The 20,619-nt window shown below is 37.4% G+C and overlaps 1 long non-coding RNA gene across 5 annotated transcripts in view; it reads right to left on the bottom strand.

The window, feature by feature from the left end:
* Window positions 1-20,619, bottom strand: part of LOC118249135 (uncharacterized) — an 87,652-nt gene that overhangs the window by 11,335 nt on the left and 55,698 nt on the right. For 2 of the 5 annotated variants that reach the window (XR_004778954.2, XR_007708879.1), the window contains 2 exons: window positions 714-811; window positions 121-233 (listed from right to left, as the gene is read on the bottom strand). The exons of 2 other annotated variants lie outside the window; for them this stretch is intronic. This is a non-coding gene — a long non-coding RNA (uncharacterized LOC118249135). Of the gene's footprint in view, window positions 1-120; window positions 234-713; window positions 812-6,679; window positions 6,809-20,619 lie in introns of all 5 variants that reach the window. One more of the 5 variants, XR_007708878.1, reaches the window with a different exon arrangement.

Raw genomic sequence — 20,619 nt, forward strand, 5'->3', positions numbered from 1 at the left:
CTTGAAAAGTATGTTAGAGAGAGGTATTCTCAACCTTGTGAGAGGAGCAATCTTCTGTCCAACAGTTCTGCAGGTGAGCTAAGCTCAGATGTTTCTACTACCTGTGGGGACTTAACTTACTTTTGTAAGGGGGTTTCTTCAGATCACAAGCCCACCAGTTATGCTGAGTCATAATGAGTTCTCAGTCCTTCTTGCCAACATTGCTCCTCCTTGAATTAATGGTGAAGCGATCACTGAAACCGGAAATGGAGCTCAGGTGTTGCATGTTAGTGTCCACATCCCTTTGTCTTCATCCTTTCTAAACGCCCAGTCAGACAAGGCAGAACACAGCTTTTCCAACGGTAGATCCCACTCTGCTGCACAAAGGCAATGACCCCATTCTTAGCTGCTCTGGGGCTGTTGTTCAGCCCTGCCCTATTTTTTGTGCAGATGCTATTTTTACTTGAGCAAATGGCACAAACAACCACATCCTCTCTAAGGGAAAGTCAGCTCCTCTTGCCCTGAAGCTGTTCCTTTATTTTGAGCCTCTCCCCCCACCACCTCATTTCATCTCTTCTGCTCTTGGCCTCATACAAAGCTAGAGCTGTGCTACACAACCAATACATCAATTGGCAGCAACCATTCAGCTGTGATACGTGCCAAAGTTAGAAAGAGCTGCTTAATGTTGGGGACCACGCTACACCTCAACCAGTTACACAGGTGCCGCACCTTACCCTGCCTGTGCACACCTCCTGCTGCTGCCCAGAGCAAAATCCTGCCGGTGCTTCCCACGGCCCACTCGGTGCACACAACTAGATACTGAGACTTCAGCCTGTCAGGAAATATTAGATCAAAAGAAGAACGTAAGGAATAAACTGACATTTTCCACACAATAAATAGCTTATCATGAGTATTATATAAAGTGCTATGACAAATTTAATTTTGGAACTATTGACAAGAGCCTGGAAGTTTGTCTTTAATCATGAACTCTTTAAAACTTCCTGTAAAAAGGAAAGTCTCCACTCTTGCTCCGCCACATCTGTTTTCAGTTTTCAATTTATTAGCACAGAAGTTAACAAAAATCACAAATCTGATCTACAATCTTCACCCTAGGGCTTTTCATATCCGCTTTGGGCTGCTCAGACTTTAGAGTTACATTGATTCATATCATGGAAAGCCATTACTCAAATCCTTCCACAAACAGACCTCAGTTCAGAAGACACTTTTCATTGGATCCCAAGTTAGCCAAAGCTATGAGATGAATCTGCTTGTGCTTTAAAGCAAACATACTATATTGTAAACTATTGTATTTAATTTTATTTGAAAGTAAGCTAGAATTCTTGAGTAGAGAAATTTTGAGTTAGTGAGCAAAACAGATTACAATAAAAGGATTTGTTATCAAATCTACTCTGCTTCAGTTACAACCTCGCTAGCTGAAACCTTTCCTTTCTAGTCCAACACATTTCCATGGCCTCCCGATTTCCAATAAACTCTTATGAGTTCTTCTCAATTAATATACAAGGAAAACGCTATCTGTTGTCACCGATCTGCCATCTAAGGCTTGCCTATGACCTGCACTCAGCTTTCCTAAGGGGGTATTCCTAATCTTCCACACTCTTCAGCTCTTTCTAGTTCTCTCCTATACTTTCTGCTCCAGGGTACTGCAGGGAGCTCTTTGAGCTGAGAACACAGAGCTGCTCTGCAGGCAGGTCCATTTCCCACCACTGGCCAGTTCCCCCGAGCCAGGCAGGACAAGGCAGTCTTTCCCTGATCCCTCCAGAAACTCTACTATACACTACAGCTGTAAACACACAAAACAGAAATACCATTTTTCTATGATATATAAATGAAATCAAACATTATATGAAGACAAACGTAAAAAGTGCTTAAATGTCTTCTTGAATAGAGCCAGCCCTGATCAGACCATAAGTCTACAGGAACTTCTTTGCCTTTTCCAGTAGGACCAATATCTGCTAGCTGAAGGAGATGCTACAAGCCAGAATTGCCAGTCTTTTGTACAGCAAGCAACGTCTGCTGCCACTGTAAATGAGAAGTACTTAGGCTTCATCTTGATTGAAATTATATTCAGCTCTCATTTAATTACAGTGATTTGAATACTTACTTTTACATGAAGAGAAGATGTGATCAAGCATTTACCATGATGGGATTGCGCTTCAGTCTAAGATTAAATCTTCCTTTCTAACTAGGTTTATCTGTGTTCTGACTTTAAAAAAACCCTAAGATCTGCAGGCCATAGCAATATGACTTAAAATAGTAAGACAATTGTACCCAAGACCTCTCAGCTTAAGACATATTCAATGAATGCATAAAATTCAGCAAAAAGTATCCTTAATGATGATGGCTTTTATACAGTAATTAAGCTACTCAATACAGATTTTATAGTTGACACTCCCCCCCGTTTTAAACTCCTGCATAAGAACTAGCTAATAATTATCATAAATTCTTAGGGTATGAAAACACTGTCTACCTCATTACCCTGCAGAAAAGGGGTCCGTAAAACAGCTCATCTGATCAATGACATCAAATCATTGTCAGAGTCAGAATCAAAACCCAGGAACTCTTAGTTATAAAAGCATTAAGAAATTTGGTTTGTTGGACAATTGTTGGACATGTAAAGTAGGAGGAAAGCTCAATTTGGAGCTTGCCAACTCAGCATTTAAGTGAAGTTCAAAACAAACCTGAGCATTAAATAAACATTCCCAGAGCCACCTGAGATGAAGACATTGTTTAAATATAATGCAGCAATGCAGAACCTGTTTTTTGAGCACTTTTGAAACTAATCGGTAAAATCAAATCAGTATTTCTCCTATACTTCTGAAAGCAGCATCCACATATAACACTTTTTAAAATTCAGAAGAGACACGTAGTAAAAGGTTAGGATCTTGAATGTATTATTTTCTGATTTTCCAAAATAGGCCACAACTAACAAGCATTCACTCACCATAGAATATAAACTTGTAATCATTTGCCTCTGAAACTAAGCTTAGTGCACCTACTTGATATAAACTTCACTATTTACAAGGTTTTACAGAATCAAAAATCAATTGTTTATATTCATGTTCTGAATTGGGGGGGAAGAGCTTTTGACTTCTAAAATTTTCACACTTTCAGCCTAATAACCAAGATGAATAACTGCTGGTATTTTGAAAATATTAACATACTCATGCTAGTATATTATACTTTCCTCCTCTTCACAAATGCTTTTGGGATACTTCAGTCAAGATAACTGTAGCTTTATATAACCTATTATCCAACGAAAGAAACTAAACATAAAGAGCATGGGTACTCCATTGTTTTGCTTAAGAGAAAAAAAAAGAGCATGGGCACTCTGTTGTTTTGCTTAATCTATAGATGATGCTTAGATACTGCAAAGGTCTAATTTCATTCCACTTTGAGGAAGTGAAAGAAGCTCCTAAATTAATCCTTACGTCGTCATCACGTTCTCAAGCAATGAACAGACACTCTGAGTTACTGCAAAATAATTCAGTACAAACAGGATAGAATCATTTAGCAGATGTAGACGTCTTAGAAGTTTATAGCACTATTACCTGCTAGACCAAGATACATCTGCATACCTGTTCTATAGGACGGTACACAAACAGAGCCTCAGCCACAACTCCCCATGCTCTTAACACATTCTCATGTGTGAAGGCCATCTGACATTTGGCCAGCAGCTGCCACTTCATCAGTCTTTGCCAAAAGGGTGTCACAGTAGACATTTAGTTGATTCTAGCCAGACTCTCATTCTTACTTTCCTGATCATTAGAAATACACCTGTCCATAAGATGCTGTTAATACATCTGAATTAGTTTAAACTAGATAGCTTGCTAAAATCTTAGCTATGCTTCTTATAATACGTGTAGAAGGCACAGGCAATGGCAAAGGAACAGGAATAGCAAGCTGTGTTTTGATTTCAGTGCTCACCAGTAGAGAAAGAGAATACCATTAATAAATTTTTTTACAAATATAGTTGCACAACTAAATATCAAGTACCATTAATATCTCTAACTATATATTTAGGACCAAGTAATTTATTCTTATTCTTAAAGATAATGAGTCCTGTAATCATTTATCTTTTCTATTCCTAACAAACAGTAGAAATCCTTCATTCAGCAGAAAATTGCTTATAATTTGGCCAAATTACTGAATGTAAAATGTCCCTTGGACAGAAGTAGGCTCCTTCATCACCTCCCTCTTTCAAAAGGAAACAGAAAACTCATTGAAAACATTTTATAGTAAATGGCACCACTCTAGCACTTCAGTGTGGAGCTGATCAGCGTTTTAAATTCCACTACACTGTGGCTGGCCTCCTCCCTGCAAAACATGTCAATGTTGAATCTGTTATGACAAAGGGTAACTAGTTAAGGGAAAGAAAAGTGCATCACTCGCAAGCTCTCCCCTTGCTGGATTGCTTCAAGTTCCCACTCCTTAGCGGTGTTTTTTTCTTTAATACTATGAAATCCCTTTCCAACCAGCTCAATGGTTCTCGTGCACATGAAGCCAATGATTTTAAGAGGCTTGTAACAGAACACAGACATGGTTTAAATCCACAAGATTTTTATCTGAGCTTTTTAAAGCTTACAGGTCTTTCAAAACTTTACTGCTGGCTCTTCCAAACCTACTAATGGTGTCTGAAAAGGCACATAAGACCAGACAAGTGTGGAGAGGTTGCTGTGACAGATACAGTGATGAAATCAGGGTAGTGTCATAACTGCCAGCTCTCTGGATGAATCTGAAATTCTGCAGAATGTTACCATGGCCTTCGACCATAGGAAGGCATCTTTGTGTGTGGAGAAGACAACATTGGAACATAAAATAAGTCTCTTGTTCTGAATGCTAGACGTTCTTGTACTTTCAATCAAGTCACCTTCCTATCATGTTGACTTAAACATTTCTCACAGAGATGCTATTAGAGTTGACTAAAGCAAAGGAACTACAATGAACTATGATAAAAAGGACAAAAATAGTGCTATTTAAATAAAACAGCTTTGTAAAACCTGCTTAATCACAAGAAATCAAACCAAAGGAAAAAAAAATCAGCAAATCAACATCTTTGCTGCTTGCTAGCTTAAAGTTTCATTATAGGCATCAGGTGAACAAGAAAGAGCTTAATGGTCCTTCATTCTCTAGAAGAACAGAATTTCCGTTCCTTAATCTCTAAGTTGCTAGGGCTCATTGGAACAGAAGAAATAAGTATAGCAAAATATGGATGTTTCAGCAGTTTTCTTTCCACATCAAGGAAAAAAAACTTCAATATTTTCAGCCAGAGCATAGGAGACTTAGCCTCCTCAAATATCACATCAAACTATTCACCTCTTAATGTGTCTTGTTTGACTTTTCACTTACTGCAAATATTTAACATTATTTACCCTAAAGCCATTGTTGTACATGGTGATTCAATATAAATAATCAAATATTCATTCCTTCTGCCGTAAGTAATCTGAAATTTGTCTCTGGTTATATCTCACATTTTCTCCCTTTGTTCAGAAGAAATTATATTTATAAACAATTGAATAGATTGCTCCTTTGCATCAGCTCTTAAAAAAACATCCAGAGCTTTGTGCAACAGCAATTAAAGAAAAGATGAGTTCTGACACTAGTCTTATTTTTAATAATTGCAAGAGAAAATGTGAAACTCAGACGGGTCTTGTTAGTGATAAGTGCACTCCTACTGACTCCAATTTGTTTTGTTCTATTAATTTATCATCTCACATTTGGAATGATTTTATAGTCTGCTAGGGAAAGGCCTCAGAAGTATAAAGCAGTGAGACAGCAGAACGAAGATGCAGCTAACTGTGATGTTTCAGAGCAATTTGAGAACTATTTGTGAATACACTATTATTCTAAATCAACCCTGCAGCTTTTTATGTCTACAGAATATAAAACATTGTTTAGTATTACCAAATCTGACAGTCTTAGTAGCAAAACTCAGCGAGCCTCATCCACATGAGCTTGCAACCCTTACTACAAGTCTGGCTGGAGAAGATCCTGTAATTTGTTCACCTGTAACTGACATATCTTTGCATTGATCAGGACAGCTTTCTCAAGTCTTTCCAAGTCAAACTTTGAATAGTCCATGCAGCAAAACCAAAAAAGATATATATATATATATATATATATATGTATCAGGACTGTACAAAACTGTGAAGGTACTTGCTGATGCTGTAATTTAGATTTAATTTATAGTCTGCTTGCTTATGAGAATAAGAATATATATATTGTGGTAATTCAGAAGGGGGACTGAGGGACATCAAGATGTTTTGTTATTTAGACTGAGAGCCATGCTAAACTTTCAGAGACCTTTAGTCTGCTTGGCTGATTTCAGAAATCTCAGGATTCACGGCTTTCCTTTCATTCCAAAAATGAATAAGGTGTTGCTTTATGTTTTTCTTATTTTATCTACCGAGGATTCCTGCCAGCTACAAGTAAACAAAGACCAGGTGAGAGACACTGTGAAACATGGATACTTCTACTTTCCAAGATGACAAACAAGCATTAGATAATACTATGATGAACGCATATCTACCAGTAGTCAGTAAGAGGCACAAAATTTGTAATTTCCTTCACGAACTTCTGCAGCGCTCACAAAAGCACCAAGAACTACAAACTCAGTTATACTTTACTGTTCAAAGGTATAAAAGACAGCAATGAACCCATAAAGCAAACGGAATTCATTTACCAGGTTTTTGTTTCCCCTTAATTATCATCAGTGGTCAACAAAGGCAACTGGATGGCACGACTCCCTCTGAAAAGGTACCACCACCATCCACACAACACTTGAAGGCTCTGTGATGCTGGAGATACCACACTGGAAGGACAAACAACTGTATTTGTTAGTTAGATTCCAGGTACTATTAGAAAGTCTGTTACTCTCAAGTATCTTTGTTATGTTTCAGCTTTAACTGCCATGCTCTTTTAAATCCCTACTTTATTTAGCTACAGTTTTGGGGGTCTATTTCCCAGCACTGTTATTAACACACTGGATGTAAAATAGGCTGTATGCCTGTGCATAGAGCTAGACTGAAATGAATCACGTATATAGTAGTTTGCCTTGAGTTTTGCAGAAAACGTTATTAGTCTCCAAATGAAAATATTTTCCTGTATTACAGTAGAGAAACTCTTAAACCAGATTATTTGATAAAAATCTTTATGTTGTTTTGAAAAATACTGCATACATTCCTAAGACTTCATAATTATGAGAACAAAAATCCAAACTTTACTCCACAAACACAACTGGGAAGTGCCAGGAGGTGGGGCCATTCAGCATGCAGTTGCGTTGTCCCTTTTTCAAAATAAAAAAACAAAACAAGACACACAGAAAAAAAAAAGTCCACAAACAAAAAAAATCCCATGAGCAGAAAATAATTCTATTTGGTAACTGTCATGATGAAAATCATCTACTCAAAGGTCTAACCTGACAAAAAAAAAACACCCAGAAAACATAAGAAATTAAAAATCATTTTTAGCGTAAAGTATTTCCAATTGATTAGATGTGTTTCAAATTAATGTAGAAATTTATTCTTTGAAAGAATGTCAGTGAACATAACATACAGAGAAAACCAAAGCAACTTATTGATTAGCACCAGCATCTAGCTTCAGTCCAAAAGTACAAAAATGGCCACAAAGACCTCAGAAGTGTGTCAGGACACCCAGCCATGCCTAAGGTATTTAAGACACTTGTGGATGTGGCACTAAGGGACATGATTCAGTGATGGGACTTGGTAGGTCAGGTTGATGGTTGGACTCGCTGTTACTGAATGTCTTTTCCAATCTAAACAATTCTACAATTCTATGACAAAGCAAAGTTTTTTCCTTTCCTGTCACACAGCTCTTCACTGGCAATCCCCTCATCGTTTTTAATGCATAAATTCCCTTCAAATCCTAGCTGAGTGATACAATTGTTTTTTGCCCTCCTCTGAGTGAAGTAAGATGAAGCCCATCTTTGCCAAGCCATTGCTGGGATCATAAATGGATTTGCTTGAGTCACTCTGATTTACCCTGGCTGAGGTAAATTCTCCAGGACTTGGTACATTCCCAAGGATCTTCCCTGTAAGTCTTGTGGAATCACCATGGTAATATTCTCCTCTTGCAGTAATTGTGCTTATATATATCCTCTTTAAATATCTAAGGCAGTTATAATCTATAGAAATATAAGTAATTATATACCAGTCACTATAATACAACTGTGGGCAGCTGTAAATAAAGTGTTTACGTGGGGATGGGGCATTGCAGAGCTTTAGAAAAATGTATTATGAAAGACAAGAAAATAAGCCTGTTCCAGTTTGTCAGAATATGTAATTTAGTCCAGGCAGAAATCTTGTTAATCAGAAATTACAGAAGGAGATAAGAGTCTTTCTCAATTAAGATCAGGTGGAAAATGCTTTATTTAACATGTCCTGAGAAGTATCACATCAAAAATAATTAAACAGAGATGTAAAAAACTTTCCGATGTTTTAAATATATTACCTCCTTTGAAATTTAGAAAAGCTTCAAAGAAATGTCAGGTTCTGGCATGCTGTGGAAAGAGCACTTGTGTTTAAAAACAACAAGGCCTTTTCGCTTAGTTTTATACATATTTGATTGAGCCACTCAAAAAATAATAACTGAAAAACTAATTTAAATTCAGACATGATCCTTTGGATAACACTTTTAGCTCAACAGTAAGAATTATTAGGAGTGAGCTTGTGACAAACTCTAGATTTGGAACATGACACAAAGGAGTTTCTGTCAGGCTTTTTCAATTATTAGTCTTCTCTTCCTGGTTATTTATATTTCCTTTCAACTCCCATGTATAAGTCATACAGCAGTAATACAGTAACATCATCTCTGAGGAACAGTCTAGCAACTGTGCCCCTCTGCTAGCAAGCTTGTTTTCATTTTTAAGGTTTTAAAATTTTCTATGGCAGACGAGTGTATTTTTCAGATTTTGCGTTATTGTTACATTTTTTCAATCTCTAACCATTTCTCATGACTTTGGTACCCAATCTTCAGGGCCCACTCTCACTCATTAACTAATCATTTACACACTTTCAAATCTGTTCTATCCAAAGATAAAGTAGAAGGAAAACGCAGACATCGATTTCTCTTTACTGCTTCAAAAATACCTTCTTGGAACTTGGTTACGCAAACCCGTTCTAAGCCACAGCCCCGAGTCTTCCATATGGATTTTCCAAGAGTTTGTTCGAATTCATTTTGAAAGGAGACCCTTATTGTACTCACTTGGTGGGCTACTTCATATGATATAGATTGGCAGGCACTGTTGTCAACTCATTTGAAATCAATCCATTTATTGTTCACACTGGGTACAACATTTTGGACTGAGATAGAGCACAATGAAACAAGAAGAAAGGCTTACTGGAAGGCAAATAATAGCACAGAATACAAATGGAAAAATGTAAGTCATGGACTGGAGACAAAAGAATAGAAGAGACAGACGCAGAGATTAAAGACAAACATTGATCAAAGATAGAAAAGGAACTGCAGCCAAGTGAGAATCTGTGATCAAAACCTGATGGAAAGGAGTGTGGTTAAAGATGAAAAAAAAAAAAAAAAAGGAAAAGAGAAATAAAAATCACAGCCTCAGTGCTTTTCTGATTTTCTCTACCAGTCTCTAATGCAGCCATGTTTAAGAAAGATGTATACGAATTTCTCTACACCTCCTCCAAATAAGAGATTTTTGACTGGTTGTCTTGTCAATAACTCTCCCTTTTCCACTTTGCTGCAAAAATCATAATCACTAAACTAAAACTATTTTCAATAGTTTTGAAATGGTTGCAATAAAGCATATTCTTCTATTTCGGTCACAAATTTCTCATCAAAATGCATATATTAACTCTCATAGGCTGAACTGTGTCACCGAGATAGTTCTGCAGACTCCTGCTGCAAGTACCTCTCATGCACTAACTATGGAGCTACTGTCAGTTGACAGCTACATACACCACGCCTGGCTGAGGTCTGAGACTTGCTCCCCATCAGAAAGACATTAGAATTGCTACAATTCCAGTGTAGCAATTTTGCTACAGTTTTGCCAAAATTAATCAGAACATGGAAAAGCTGAGTTTTGTTCCCAAGGAAATGAGCTGAAACCAGCAGAGAAGAGGGAATTGGACCTTCAGCCCATATGCTAGATGTAGGCATGACTTGTGGTCTGTCATTCTCCTGCAGGTTTTGGATAGAAATAGGGTCAAATCACAGGTTCAGGTCTCTGGGGTAATGGGCACTCTCAGAAACTCTATGCTAGTGTAAATAATTGCTTTTGATTTTTGCTGAGTTTGTGAGAGCCGAACCCTGGGCAGCTTATTGCTAACAGCTCTCACAACTGCTCTTGCTGTGAAACTCCCAAATGTTACTCTCACATTTGGTTTCTGAAGCAACCTCACATTGTAATATTCTACAGCAGACTGTTTCAATGCAGGGATGACCAATTTTCTTACCATGTCTTAATATTGCTGGGCAACAGGAAAGCTACAGCTGGATGTAACAGTGATTGAGCAAGTCCATTTTGCTGTAAAAGAGGAAATTTTCCACTTTGTTTCAATAACTATTTTCCAAACAAAAATAAAACTATCTGCTTTTATGGTGCTCATATGGTTTGCCAGCTAACCTTTACTCATTATTGGTCAAATAATCCTAAGACTCAAATAGCTTCAGAGTATTATTCATGGAACAGGTCAGTTAAAGCTGCCACATGACATTTCAAATATTTTAGGAAATCTGAAGTACTTTCACAAGACTAATTTTAGTTGTCCAAAAGCGCTGGATGCCTAAAAAGGAGAAGATCTGACTTTGTTTGCTTGGGTTCAAAAAGAAATTGCCTATATTCAAAGAGTTGGCAACAAACCTTTTTCTTGTGAGGACATCTTGTGGCTAATATTACGCATTATTGGCAATAAGCCATCACATAGAACTTGGCTGCAGACAAGTAACTGGAACATCAGGAGTCTTAAAATCACCTTTTGTGCCAAATGCACGTTTTCTTTTCAGGTTTAGTCCTAGTTCATAATGATAGGAACAGAATCAGGAGTTATATTTGTAAATGAAATCTATTTGAATGCCCAGAGGTATTTTTGTGAGATGATTTTTCCTATGGTAGCATTCAAGAATTTCTGTGTTTTGCTAGAGATATTTTCAAGCCTTCATTATTGCAATTAATGGCTTGTGTGTTAAGTATGACATTGACTTCTACTGGATAAATAAAGACTTAATACTGTACCACTGATGAGCCCTCCCAAACATTCAGCAATTTATAGATGCTACTGTAGCATCTGTTCCAGTGACTTGGGCCTCTAAGAGGGAGAGAGCAGGTATCTTTCCAAGATACCCAAATAGCCATTCTATACCACCCTGTGAAGATTATGAGAGTTTTATAATATACCCAAAATACTGCCATAAGACATTGCTAAGTAAATAAAATTTGCAAGAACAACATTGGTTTCTGCCAGTTTTACAACACTTCACAAGGTAAGTTAGCTGCTTTTCATTAGATTATTATAACGTGAAGTTGCTGGGACAATTAAGAAATCAGGTGGACCTAACAGATAAAACATTTAAAACTTCAGATTTCAGCAACTGAGGTAGAAGAACAACAAAAAATCTATATAGCCATTTCCAGTGAGGCTGACTCTGCACTGTCACCATCTTGACAGCAGTTATAGGAAGGCAAGGCTACTTCCTATTTTGTTTCAGTAAATCTCCGGTCTCTACACTTGACATCTCAAAGAAGCTCTCAGAGTTTAATATACTTCAAAAGAATTAAAAATTCTGTTCTTCCCTTTATCCCAAATACCCTTATGATGAGTTTTCTAGGACTGGCAGACATGAGGATGTGATTATGTTAGACAAATTTGTTTGTATCATTTCTTGATCACAAATGATATAAGAACAGAAAATATTTGCTTTCATAAATCAAAACTTTTATAGCTATCCTAGCAATGGGTTACAGTACATTAGGATCTCAATCTACAATCCACTAATGAAAGATGAACTATACAGTTAATGATTTAATCAGTACACTCTGTTAATTACAAATGAAACAGAAATCAAGAGGAAAATGAAATATAGAAATAGCACATACAGGACCAATCCTGCTTCCTTTATTCACTGCGGCATTCCTGTTTAGATTCAATGGGACTAGCTGTATGACTGAGACAAGCAGGATTTGATCCCACATATGTTATCTCTAATCAAAAATACTTAGATACTCCTGCCTGTAGCACATTTTCCAATATTCTCATTATAGAGAAGATTAACTCAATATCAAAGGAATAACGTTAGAAGTTTCTAATGGAATCCAGAAGAGTTGCAAAAATCACTTTTTGGAAATGTTCTCATTTGGGCTGCCTCATTAATCCCTTTAACCATGGAACCTGCATTTCAATTTCAGATAGTACCCAGGCTTCCAAATATCCAAAAGCACAACAGTAACTCCACTTCAAGTAGTCTGCAGAGACCCAAATTCTGTGGCCCCAGCCCTGGAAAGGATGCCATGCAGAAGATGATAGGAAGGAAGGACAGACCTGTGATCAAGGCATTGGCTGAGCACCTGGCCAGATCAAATCCCCAGATGCTGCTGGTGAGCGAGCTGTACAGGCTTCCAGGCTTAAATTCCTCCAAGTGCTTTTAACAGCACTTCCCCACACATGGTTATATTAGCAGATTAACCAATAACAAGGGAATTAAGTTCACATTCATACCTATAATGGTGATTCTCTTAATGATAGCTTCATGCAACCTTTTTGTACTTAAACTTCTACTTAAGCCTACTCCCCTTTCCACCTTACATTTTGTTGGGAGAAGCAGTACTCAAAGGGAAAGCAACACTGGGGCTTTCCTCAGTTGATGCAGTAGAGACTGCTCCAGGTAAAATAATTTAAATAAACCTTCAGATTGTCTGCATGGTGCCAGCATTTATTTCATTTTTCACGTGGCTTCAGGATCTGGAGAGAAATAATTCAACTTCACTTATCTCTCTTGCCTCAGTCTTCTAGCAAGTACTGCTTTGGCATACCTTGCAGCTGGCTCCCAGCTTCAACTTTAACAACTGTGATCCTGAGTACGTTTTGCTAAATACATCTGGCACTGTTTTGAAGAAGTAATCAAGTAATATGAAGTAGAGAATGGCAAATGTCTTCAGATAAAGCACATCCCAGCGCTAAACAGCATTTAAGTGAGCCCCAGGGGCCTTTTGCTTCCCCTATATGCAGGGCATGCAAGAAGGCATCTCTTGCTGGTGGTCCTCTCATGTGCCTCTTAAATCCATGACACCAGCTCCCTTTTAAACAGTAATAACCCTCCACCACTTATACAATAAATAGCAATACAAAATTGTAATGAATAGACAAGGTTAAACAAGAACCCAAAAACCTTCACCTCAAACTCCTGCTATTATCAGACAATTCTCTTCAATATACAAATAAATATATGATATCCTGCACGCACACATTTGCTTAACCTTCCTTAATTCTTGTCTTAACTAGATCCAGAAATGTATGAACACATTTGGTGAATCTAGATTCAAGTATTTTTAATAGAACCTGGGTATTTTTAATTTTGCAAAGCATAATATGAACTGAGCCTTTTCCATCCCTAACGTAAGTGGCATATATTTCTACATATGTATAAATTAGGTACATGTGTGTGTATCTTGCCACAAGGATGTATTACAAGCAATTAAACTCTTGATAATAAATGATTCATCAGTCCGCAGGTGATGTACTGTAAGTGATTGCTCCTGTCGGTAGTAATCATGTGGTGCAATTGCCAGAATTATAAATTCCCTCTGGGCTGATTGGATTTTATCAACAAGAAGCAGTGAAGTAAAAGAGGGTTCGAGGGTGAGGGTTTTTTTTGTTTGTTTTGTCTTGTTTTCTGTGTTGTTGTTGTTGTCTTCTTTTCTTTTTTTTTTTAAATAGGCTAAAAGCTTTAATTAGAAATATGCCAATTGGAAATGAATGCCTTTCCCTTGAAGCCATACCCTCATGACTACTGAGCAACTGTCAGAAAAACGTAACTGTTGCCAGAACAGCCTCTGAGACCACAGCATAGCATAAAGCAAAGGCAAAGATAAGTTTTTTTTCTACTCCCACAAAAATATATGCAACTCTTGTGCATACCAAAACTGTTTGCCCAGGGGCAGAGTACCATTCCAGGAATCTATATAGGGATTGAAATAACATTCTCATATTTAAATAAATGCACAAGAGCTAGTTACTGCTATTACTTGGGCAATTTATTGGTATGATTTATGGATTCTATTTGAAATTTTAAGCTATGTATTTGTAAGGCCTTCAGTTCCCTGATAGCAAATTGAGGAACTGTGCACATTGAATTTAGACAAGAGAAAATGGATGAAAATGGAACAGTATGTTTAAGTTTTAATAAGAGACCTACCTGATAAGAATAACATCCTGATTTCTATTTTTTTCTTTTATCACAGAATTAATTTTCTTTAATTAAATATCAAAGCAGTAAATACAAGTGTGACAAACACTACTCACCAAAACCAAAAGCAATCCACAAAATAAAACTCTCTAAAGTAGTCTAACATTTATTACCATGTCACATGGATTCAAGTTTAAAAAAATAAACCACAAAAACACCTATTTCTTTTTATCCTCTAACTTTTTATTATTAATATTATTACTTTCCAAAATATCTTTAATGGAAAAAGGCCACCCAAAAGAATATAAGCATGCAGAAATAATTTCATATTGATATTTAACAGTGGCACTCTTCTTATTTTTTTTTGTTCTTATTTTTAAGAAAAGTGACACCTTTCTTATTTTTTCTCAAGAAAATTAAGTTAAGCACAAGGCCTTATTCAGCCATTTCAGTTTTATTTGTGCAACAGGATTGCATCCCAAATTTAAAAATTATAGCAGAAGACTGATTGTTTATTTTGTCTTTTATGATTGTATGGTAATTTAATGTGATTCATTTCAAGAGTTATACCAAGACCCAGTGTAGCCCAATTGCTTGCAGCAGCTATTCCAGCCAGGAAAAATATGAATATTAGGTTGAGGCACTGTAGTATCTAGTCCACATTTGTAGGAGGTTTTTGGAAGGGAAAATAAAGTAAGTTTCTGATTGAAAACTTTTTTGAGGAGATGTAACAGTAATATGGTGAATATAAAGCTAAATAACTTTTAAATTATCCCAAATTCAGCAGTTTCAGTGCTGCTTACTTACACTTATTCATTTATACAGGAATAAAGTATCTAGCTACACTAACACAGTCCAGGCTAAACACAGTAAGCACAGCTATTTCCGCATCTTTGTCTCTCTGATAACAGACTTTTCTTTTTTTCTTTAATCCAAAAAGATGTTCTTCATTTTTCCCAGAAAGCATTATCCATAACTTCATCCCTGTTCACTCCTACTGCCAGGAACCACCACCACCTATCATGCTAGCTAATAAACTGGGAATGATTTTGCACTTACTCTGCCTAGTGTCACATCAGCCGTGACTTGTACCATGCTCCAGATCACCCCTACTCATGAAGTCTTTAAGCGTACACTTTACTACTGTATTGTATAAGGAGGCTGAGTATCTCCACTAGGCAAGCAGGTGACTAAATCTTGCTGTATACCCCTGCAGCCCTCCCAGGCACTGGTACTTGCTTCCATTTCAAGCTACAAAAACTACTGCATAAGCATTGCTCACCTGCTGGACCTCCTTCTGCATAGTCACTACTACCCTCACGCAAAAATAATGTCTAATCATACACTGTAGTGTAAGATGAGACAATAATTATTTATACAGCTAAAAAAATGGTTTCCCCAGAATGCATATCTGTCTTCATAAAATGATTCACATTCTTCTATTACAGCACTTCCTTCCCTTTCCTTTCCATTTTTTCCCCATTATTATTGCCTAAATGAAACTTTGAGATGTTTGGGATGCAGTTTTCTATAACTCACTCAATACACACCCAGACGTTTTGGCCTAACAAACAGCAACAATAACAATTTGACATATATAAGGTAAATTATAAATGAAGCCTTGGAAAACACAATAGAAACTTTAATGAAAGGATGAAGGCTCATCCCTGTAAATTTTATCTGCTTATTCTGACACAGAAAATCTACTTGCAGTGCAAAGTAGCAATTGCAATGTACTCAAATTAGACGAGAGCAAATTTATAGCAATACACCAATAATATAAGAGTCAGCTTAACCAAAATCTCAAAACACTGACCTGCCTGCTTTGGGAAAGCTTTGGGGAACTGTTTGAAAGCTGTTTTGATGCATACAGAAAACTTACTGTAGGAGACAACTATGCAGCTGTCTCAAAATCTTTTCATTTGGAGGTACAACATTATTCTGCTTCCAGAACTGCAGAGATCCAGGAAAAAAAAAAAAAAAGAGAGAGGAGAGATATTGGCTATTAAAAACAGAAAACACACTATTTCAGAAGGAATTTTGCAGTGCTATTCATTCTCTTGAGAAAATGCATTTATTAGTATCGTGAGCCAGGTACTGTAAGCCAAATTAAGGCACTGAGGGTAGAAAAAAAGTTTTATTTGGGAAAGGATTCTCTAAGGCCTGCAGTGTTAGCAACCTGAAGTTTGCACCGCAAACAGCTATCCTGGGTTTCTCTGGAAATAACTAGACATTCCATAGAACATTTCCAACACTGCAGGGACACTACAGTTCTTTGAAAATATAGCATGTAGGTTCCGAATCACTTGGGTGCATTTGAAACGTGTAAGGCATGATAATAGAGATTGAGGGAAAAACAAGAAACAAATCAGAATGCAGCCAGAGGCTGCCACTGGATTCCTTCTGTAAGAACAAACTGAATACAAGCTACGGCTAGTGAATTTTTACTAGATTTCTAATTTTCCCAACTAAAATTCAATAAAATTTATAGAGTCCAGTAGATAAAACAAGGCATAGATATAAAAGCAGAAAAAGAAGAAAGTATCCATATTCATTGCCTGTCCAATTCAGGATAGGGAAAAGGTACTTGACATTTTCTTCCTTCAGCATTTAGCAAAAACATTGTTCCTGAAACAGAACCTTTCTTTGTCTGTATTGATATTCACTCCAAACTTGAAGACTGGATTAAAGGAGATTCACACAGGTTTGTTTACTCTGAAGTTCTGCTGCAAATCCCCATCTGGAAAGCACTGGGACCCTTCAGACCCATCTGGGTTTCAGTGGGACAGAGACTATCTACAACCCAGTGCCAGACCAGCTGAATACAAGCATGCAGCAATTCTTCCAGAGATTACAACAGCTCCTGTCGGCTCAGTGATTTAGGCTTTTTTTCCACTAAGTACAATTACTTCACATTGAATCATAAAATCACTAAAGTTGAAAGGGACCTCAGGAGGTCGTCTAGACCAACTTCTTGCTACAAGATGGGACAACTTGAAATTCAGACCGGATTGTTCAACACTTTGTCCAGCCAAGCCTTGAAAATGTCTATGGATGGAGACTGAAAACATTTCTGTTCCAATGTTTACCTGTGCTCAGTAATTATTTTTTCCCCATATATTCAGTTGTACCTTCCCTGTTAAAATTTATGACCACTGGCTTTCATTCTCCCACTGCACACATCAATAAAGAGCCTGTCTTCTCCGTAACCTCTATAGGTACTAGAAGGCTGCTTCTAGGTCCCCCAAAGCCTTTTCTGTGTCAAGTTAAACAAGTCCAGTTCCCTTCAGCATATCCTCATAGTGAACTCCTTTATCCACACCTTCTTTGTTCTGAGGGCCCAAACCAGGATGCGTTATCCTGCTGTTGAAGGGGAACAATCACTTCCCTCATCCCTGTGGCTACATTCCTGTTGAGCCGTGTTAGCTCCCATCAGTGCAAAGGCACACTGCTGGCTCACGCTCGGCAGCCTGCTCTCCATGATTCCCCAGGTCCTTTCCAGCAGAGCATCGCCACCACCACGCTCTAGCTTGTACCTCTGCAGGGTGTTGTCTGACCCAGCTGTGGGGCTTTGCTCTTGTCCTTGTTGAATTTCTCTGTGTTTATACAAAGCCAGGCCATAGCAGAACACACACCCCTGATTCTTGGTTTCCTGCTTTGATCACAGCACAGCCTGATTGCCATTAAGTCAAAGAGGAGCTAGACTCCATGCAGGATCCAGATATCCCACCTAGAATACCCACTGACAAAGTGATTAGGGTATCCTTGCAACATAGCCATGTCTCTATCTCTGAACTCTGCACAAATTCAACGATCTAAAGAGCTCTTTCATTTCTCCACCTATCGAGAAAACTTTCTTCCTTTGTAAAACACTTAAGAATCTACAAGTGAGAACTGAAATGCAAGAGTTAACTGTCATTAGCCATTTTAACTTATTTTCTCTTCCCATCCTTGCCAGAGTTTTGTGGCACATACTAGCAAGTGTAATCACAGCTATGGAGCACAGTAGTAAATTATTTTAAGCGTTATGAACAACTGTATGGTTGTTCAACTGCTCAGCTATGAACAACGGCTGTAGTTTCAAGAACTTAATTTACCTTCTTTCACAGGATATTGGGATCTGCCTCTGACATTTGCCATGATCTTTCATGTTCACTGTGGTTTGTAGCACACTGAAAAGTGTGGTGTTGTCTATTTTCACCTTTCAATTAATAAATGTAAATTTTAGGAAAGCTCTAATTTTCAATGAAAATGAAAATTCTATTTCAATGAAATTCAGTGAATTTCAGTTGTGACCTGATAAATGCACTTCAAGGTCAAAAACCACAAAGAAATAAACGGGACACCTCCATACATTCTCTGACAATTCCAAGAGGCAGTGATTTCTCATTTAAGGTTCCATATCTGCGACCATTTGCAGCTGTAAAAAATGAGGCAGGCAGAAATACCATTCGAAGACAGACAGAAGAATACAATTGTTCTGTAAACTAAGTTACTTACTATGAATATTTACAGATTACTTTTGAAATATGAGGTCATTTAAGACTGCTTTTGGCTGCTCTTTAAGAAGATGATTCATTTTTCTTTCACATGTTTTGTGCATGAACTTTGGATTGCAAAATCTGCACAAGAATTTTAAAAGTAAAATATAGATTCTAAATAAAAATTCAGGATATCACTAGAGATATAATGGTGGATTTTCTTGAGGAATACTTAATACAGTAATAGATTTTCATTAACGTTTTCAGATATTTGGCTAATCGTGTTCATATTCAGCTAATCACGTTTAATTACTGTCTTTAAAATCACCTAGCTTTTACAGCTACAGTGTTACAGCGCTCAAAAAATATTCCTAAAATTCATCCCATCTTTATATTCACTCCCATGAAGTTATATCCCAAGGAAGTAATGATGGTTGCAAGGATCTGGGAGATGGTGATATTAATTTTCTTTTATCTGTTACTGTCATGAAGAACAAGTTTCAATTCAACACAACAGTATGTGTTTAGATTCACAGCATACATGCTGGAAGAGAGTGTGTTGTTTCATATTCCTCCAGTTTCACATATTTTCCACTTTTCACTCCTGGCTATTTTGTTCAGGGCTCTCAGATCTGGATACATTTACTTTGCTGTGTAAGAGCAGAAACTGGGACAGCCTTTGGAAGGGGCCCTTCTCCACAGAGCAGATTATAACTGTTAAATCCAGATACCTTAAAACTCCCTGTGCTTAAATTTATGTAACAAGCTACCACAAAGACTAACACCCAGCAGATCAAGTCACAGACACCATTTGCTAAAAACAGAGAATTTTGAAAGTTTAATTCATCAAACACAAGCCTATCATGCTGGACTACAACCAGATTTTTAATGCACTGCCATTTGCTGCCCAGGAAGAGAGAGATGTAGTAGATCATGAGAGCATCTAGCAAAAAATAAAATAAAATGAAATGGGTAACAGAAATTTCTTCCAGTTTTAATATGCACTGCTTATTATAATATGCCAGCATACAAATGATTAATCTAACTAATTAGCATACACAAGTCTCTTTCACTGAAAAGCTTCATTAGTGATCATTTTACATGTGACATTCCTGTACCATCAAGGAGATGAGCTAGAAGCTCTTTTATTCTACTGCTTTAATGAAAGCTAGGAGTCCAGCAATCATTTGACACCTTACATCAATCTTGTCACTGCACATTACTCATATCTGGAATATTTCTCTCTGAAATATTCATGTACTTTTCTTGGTTTGATTATTATTTGGTAATCATAGAATCAAAGAACAGTTTGGATTGGAAGGGGCCTTTAAAGACCATCCAGTTCCAACCCCCCTGCCATAGGCAGGGACACCTCCCACTGCAGCAGGCTGCCCAAAGCCCCATCCCGCCTGGCCTTGAACACCTCCAGGGATGGGGCACCCACAGCTTTTCTGGGCAGCCTGGGCCAGTACCTCACCATCCTCATAGCAAAGAATTTCCTGCTAATATCTAATCTAAATCTACCCTTTTTTAGTTTAAAATCTTTAGAGTGTTTCCCTAGATTTCATTTTGGGTCTACAACATATGATACTTCCTTGCTGATCTTTTTTTTTCTTGCTTTTTAATTGTCATAACTGCCAAGTGGTTTAGAGTGCCTGCAGGGCTGCAAAAGGGACACAGATTTCTGAAGCTACCATTTATAAAATTCTACATAATTGATTTCACCTACAGCTAAAAATTTGCCACTTTGAATCCCCAG

This window comes from Cygnus atratus, chromosome 15 (assembly GCF_013377495.2).
Source record: "Cygnus atratus isolate AKBS03 ecotype Queensland, Australia chromosome 15, CAtr_DNAZoo_HiC_assembly, whole genome shotgun sequence".
Classification (NCBI taxonomy): Eukaryota; Metazoa; Chordata; class Aves; order Anseriformes; family Anatidae; genus Cygnus; species Cygnus atratus.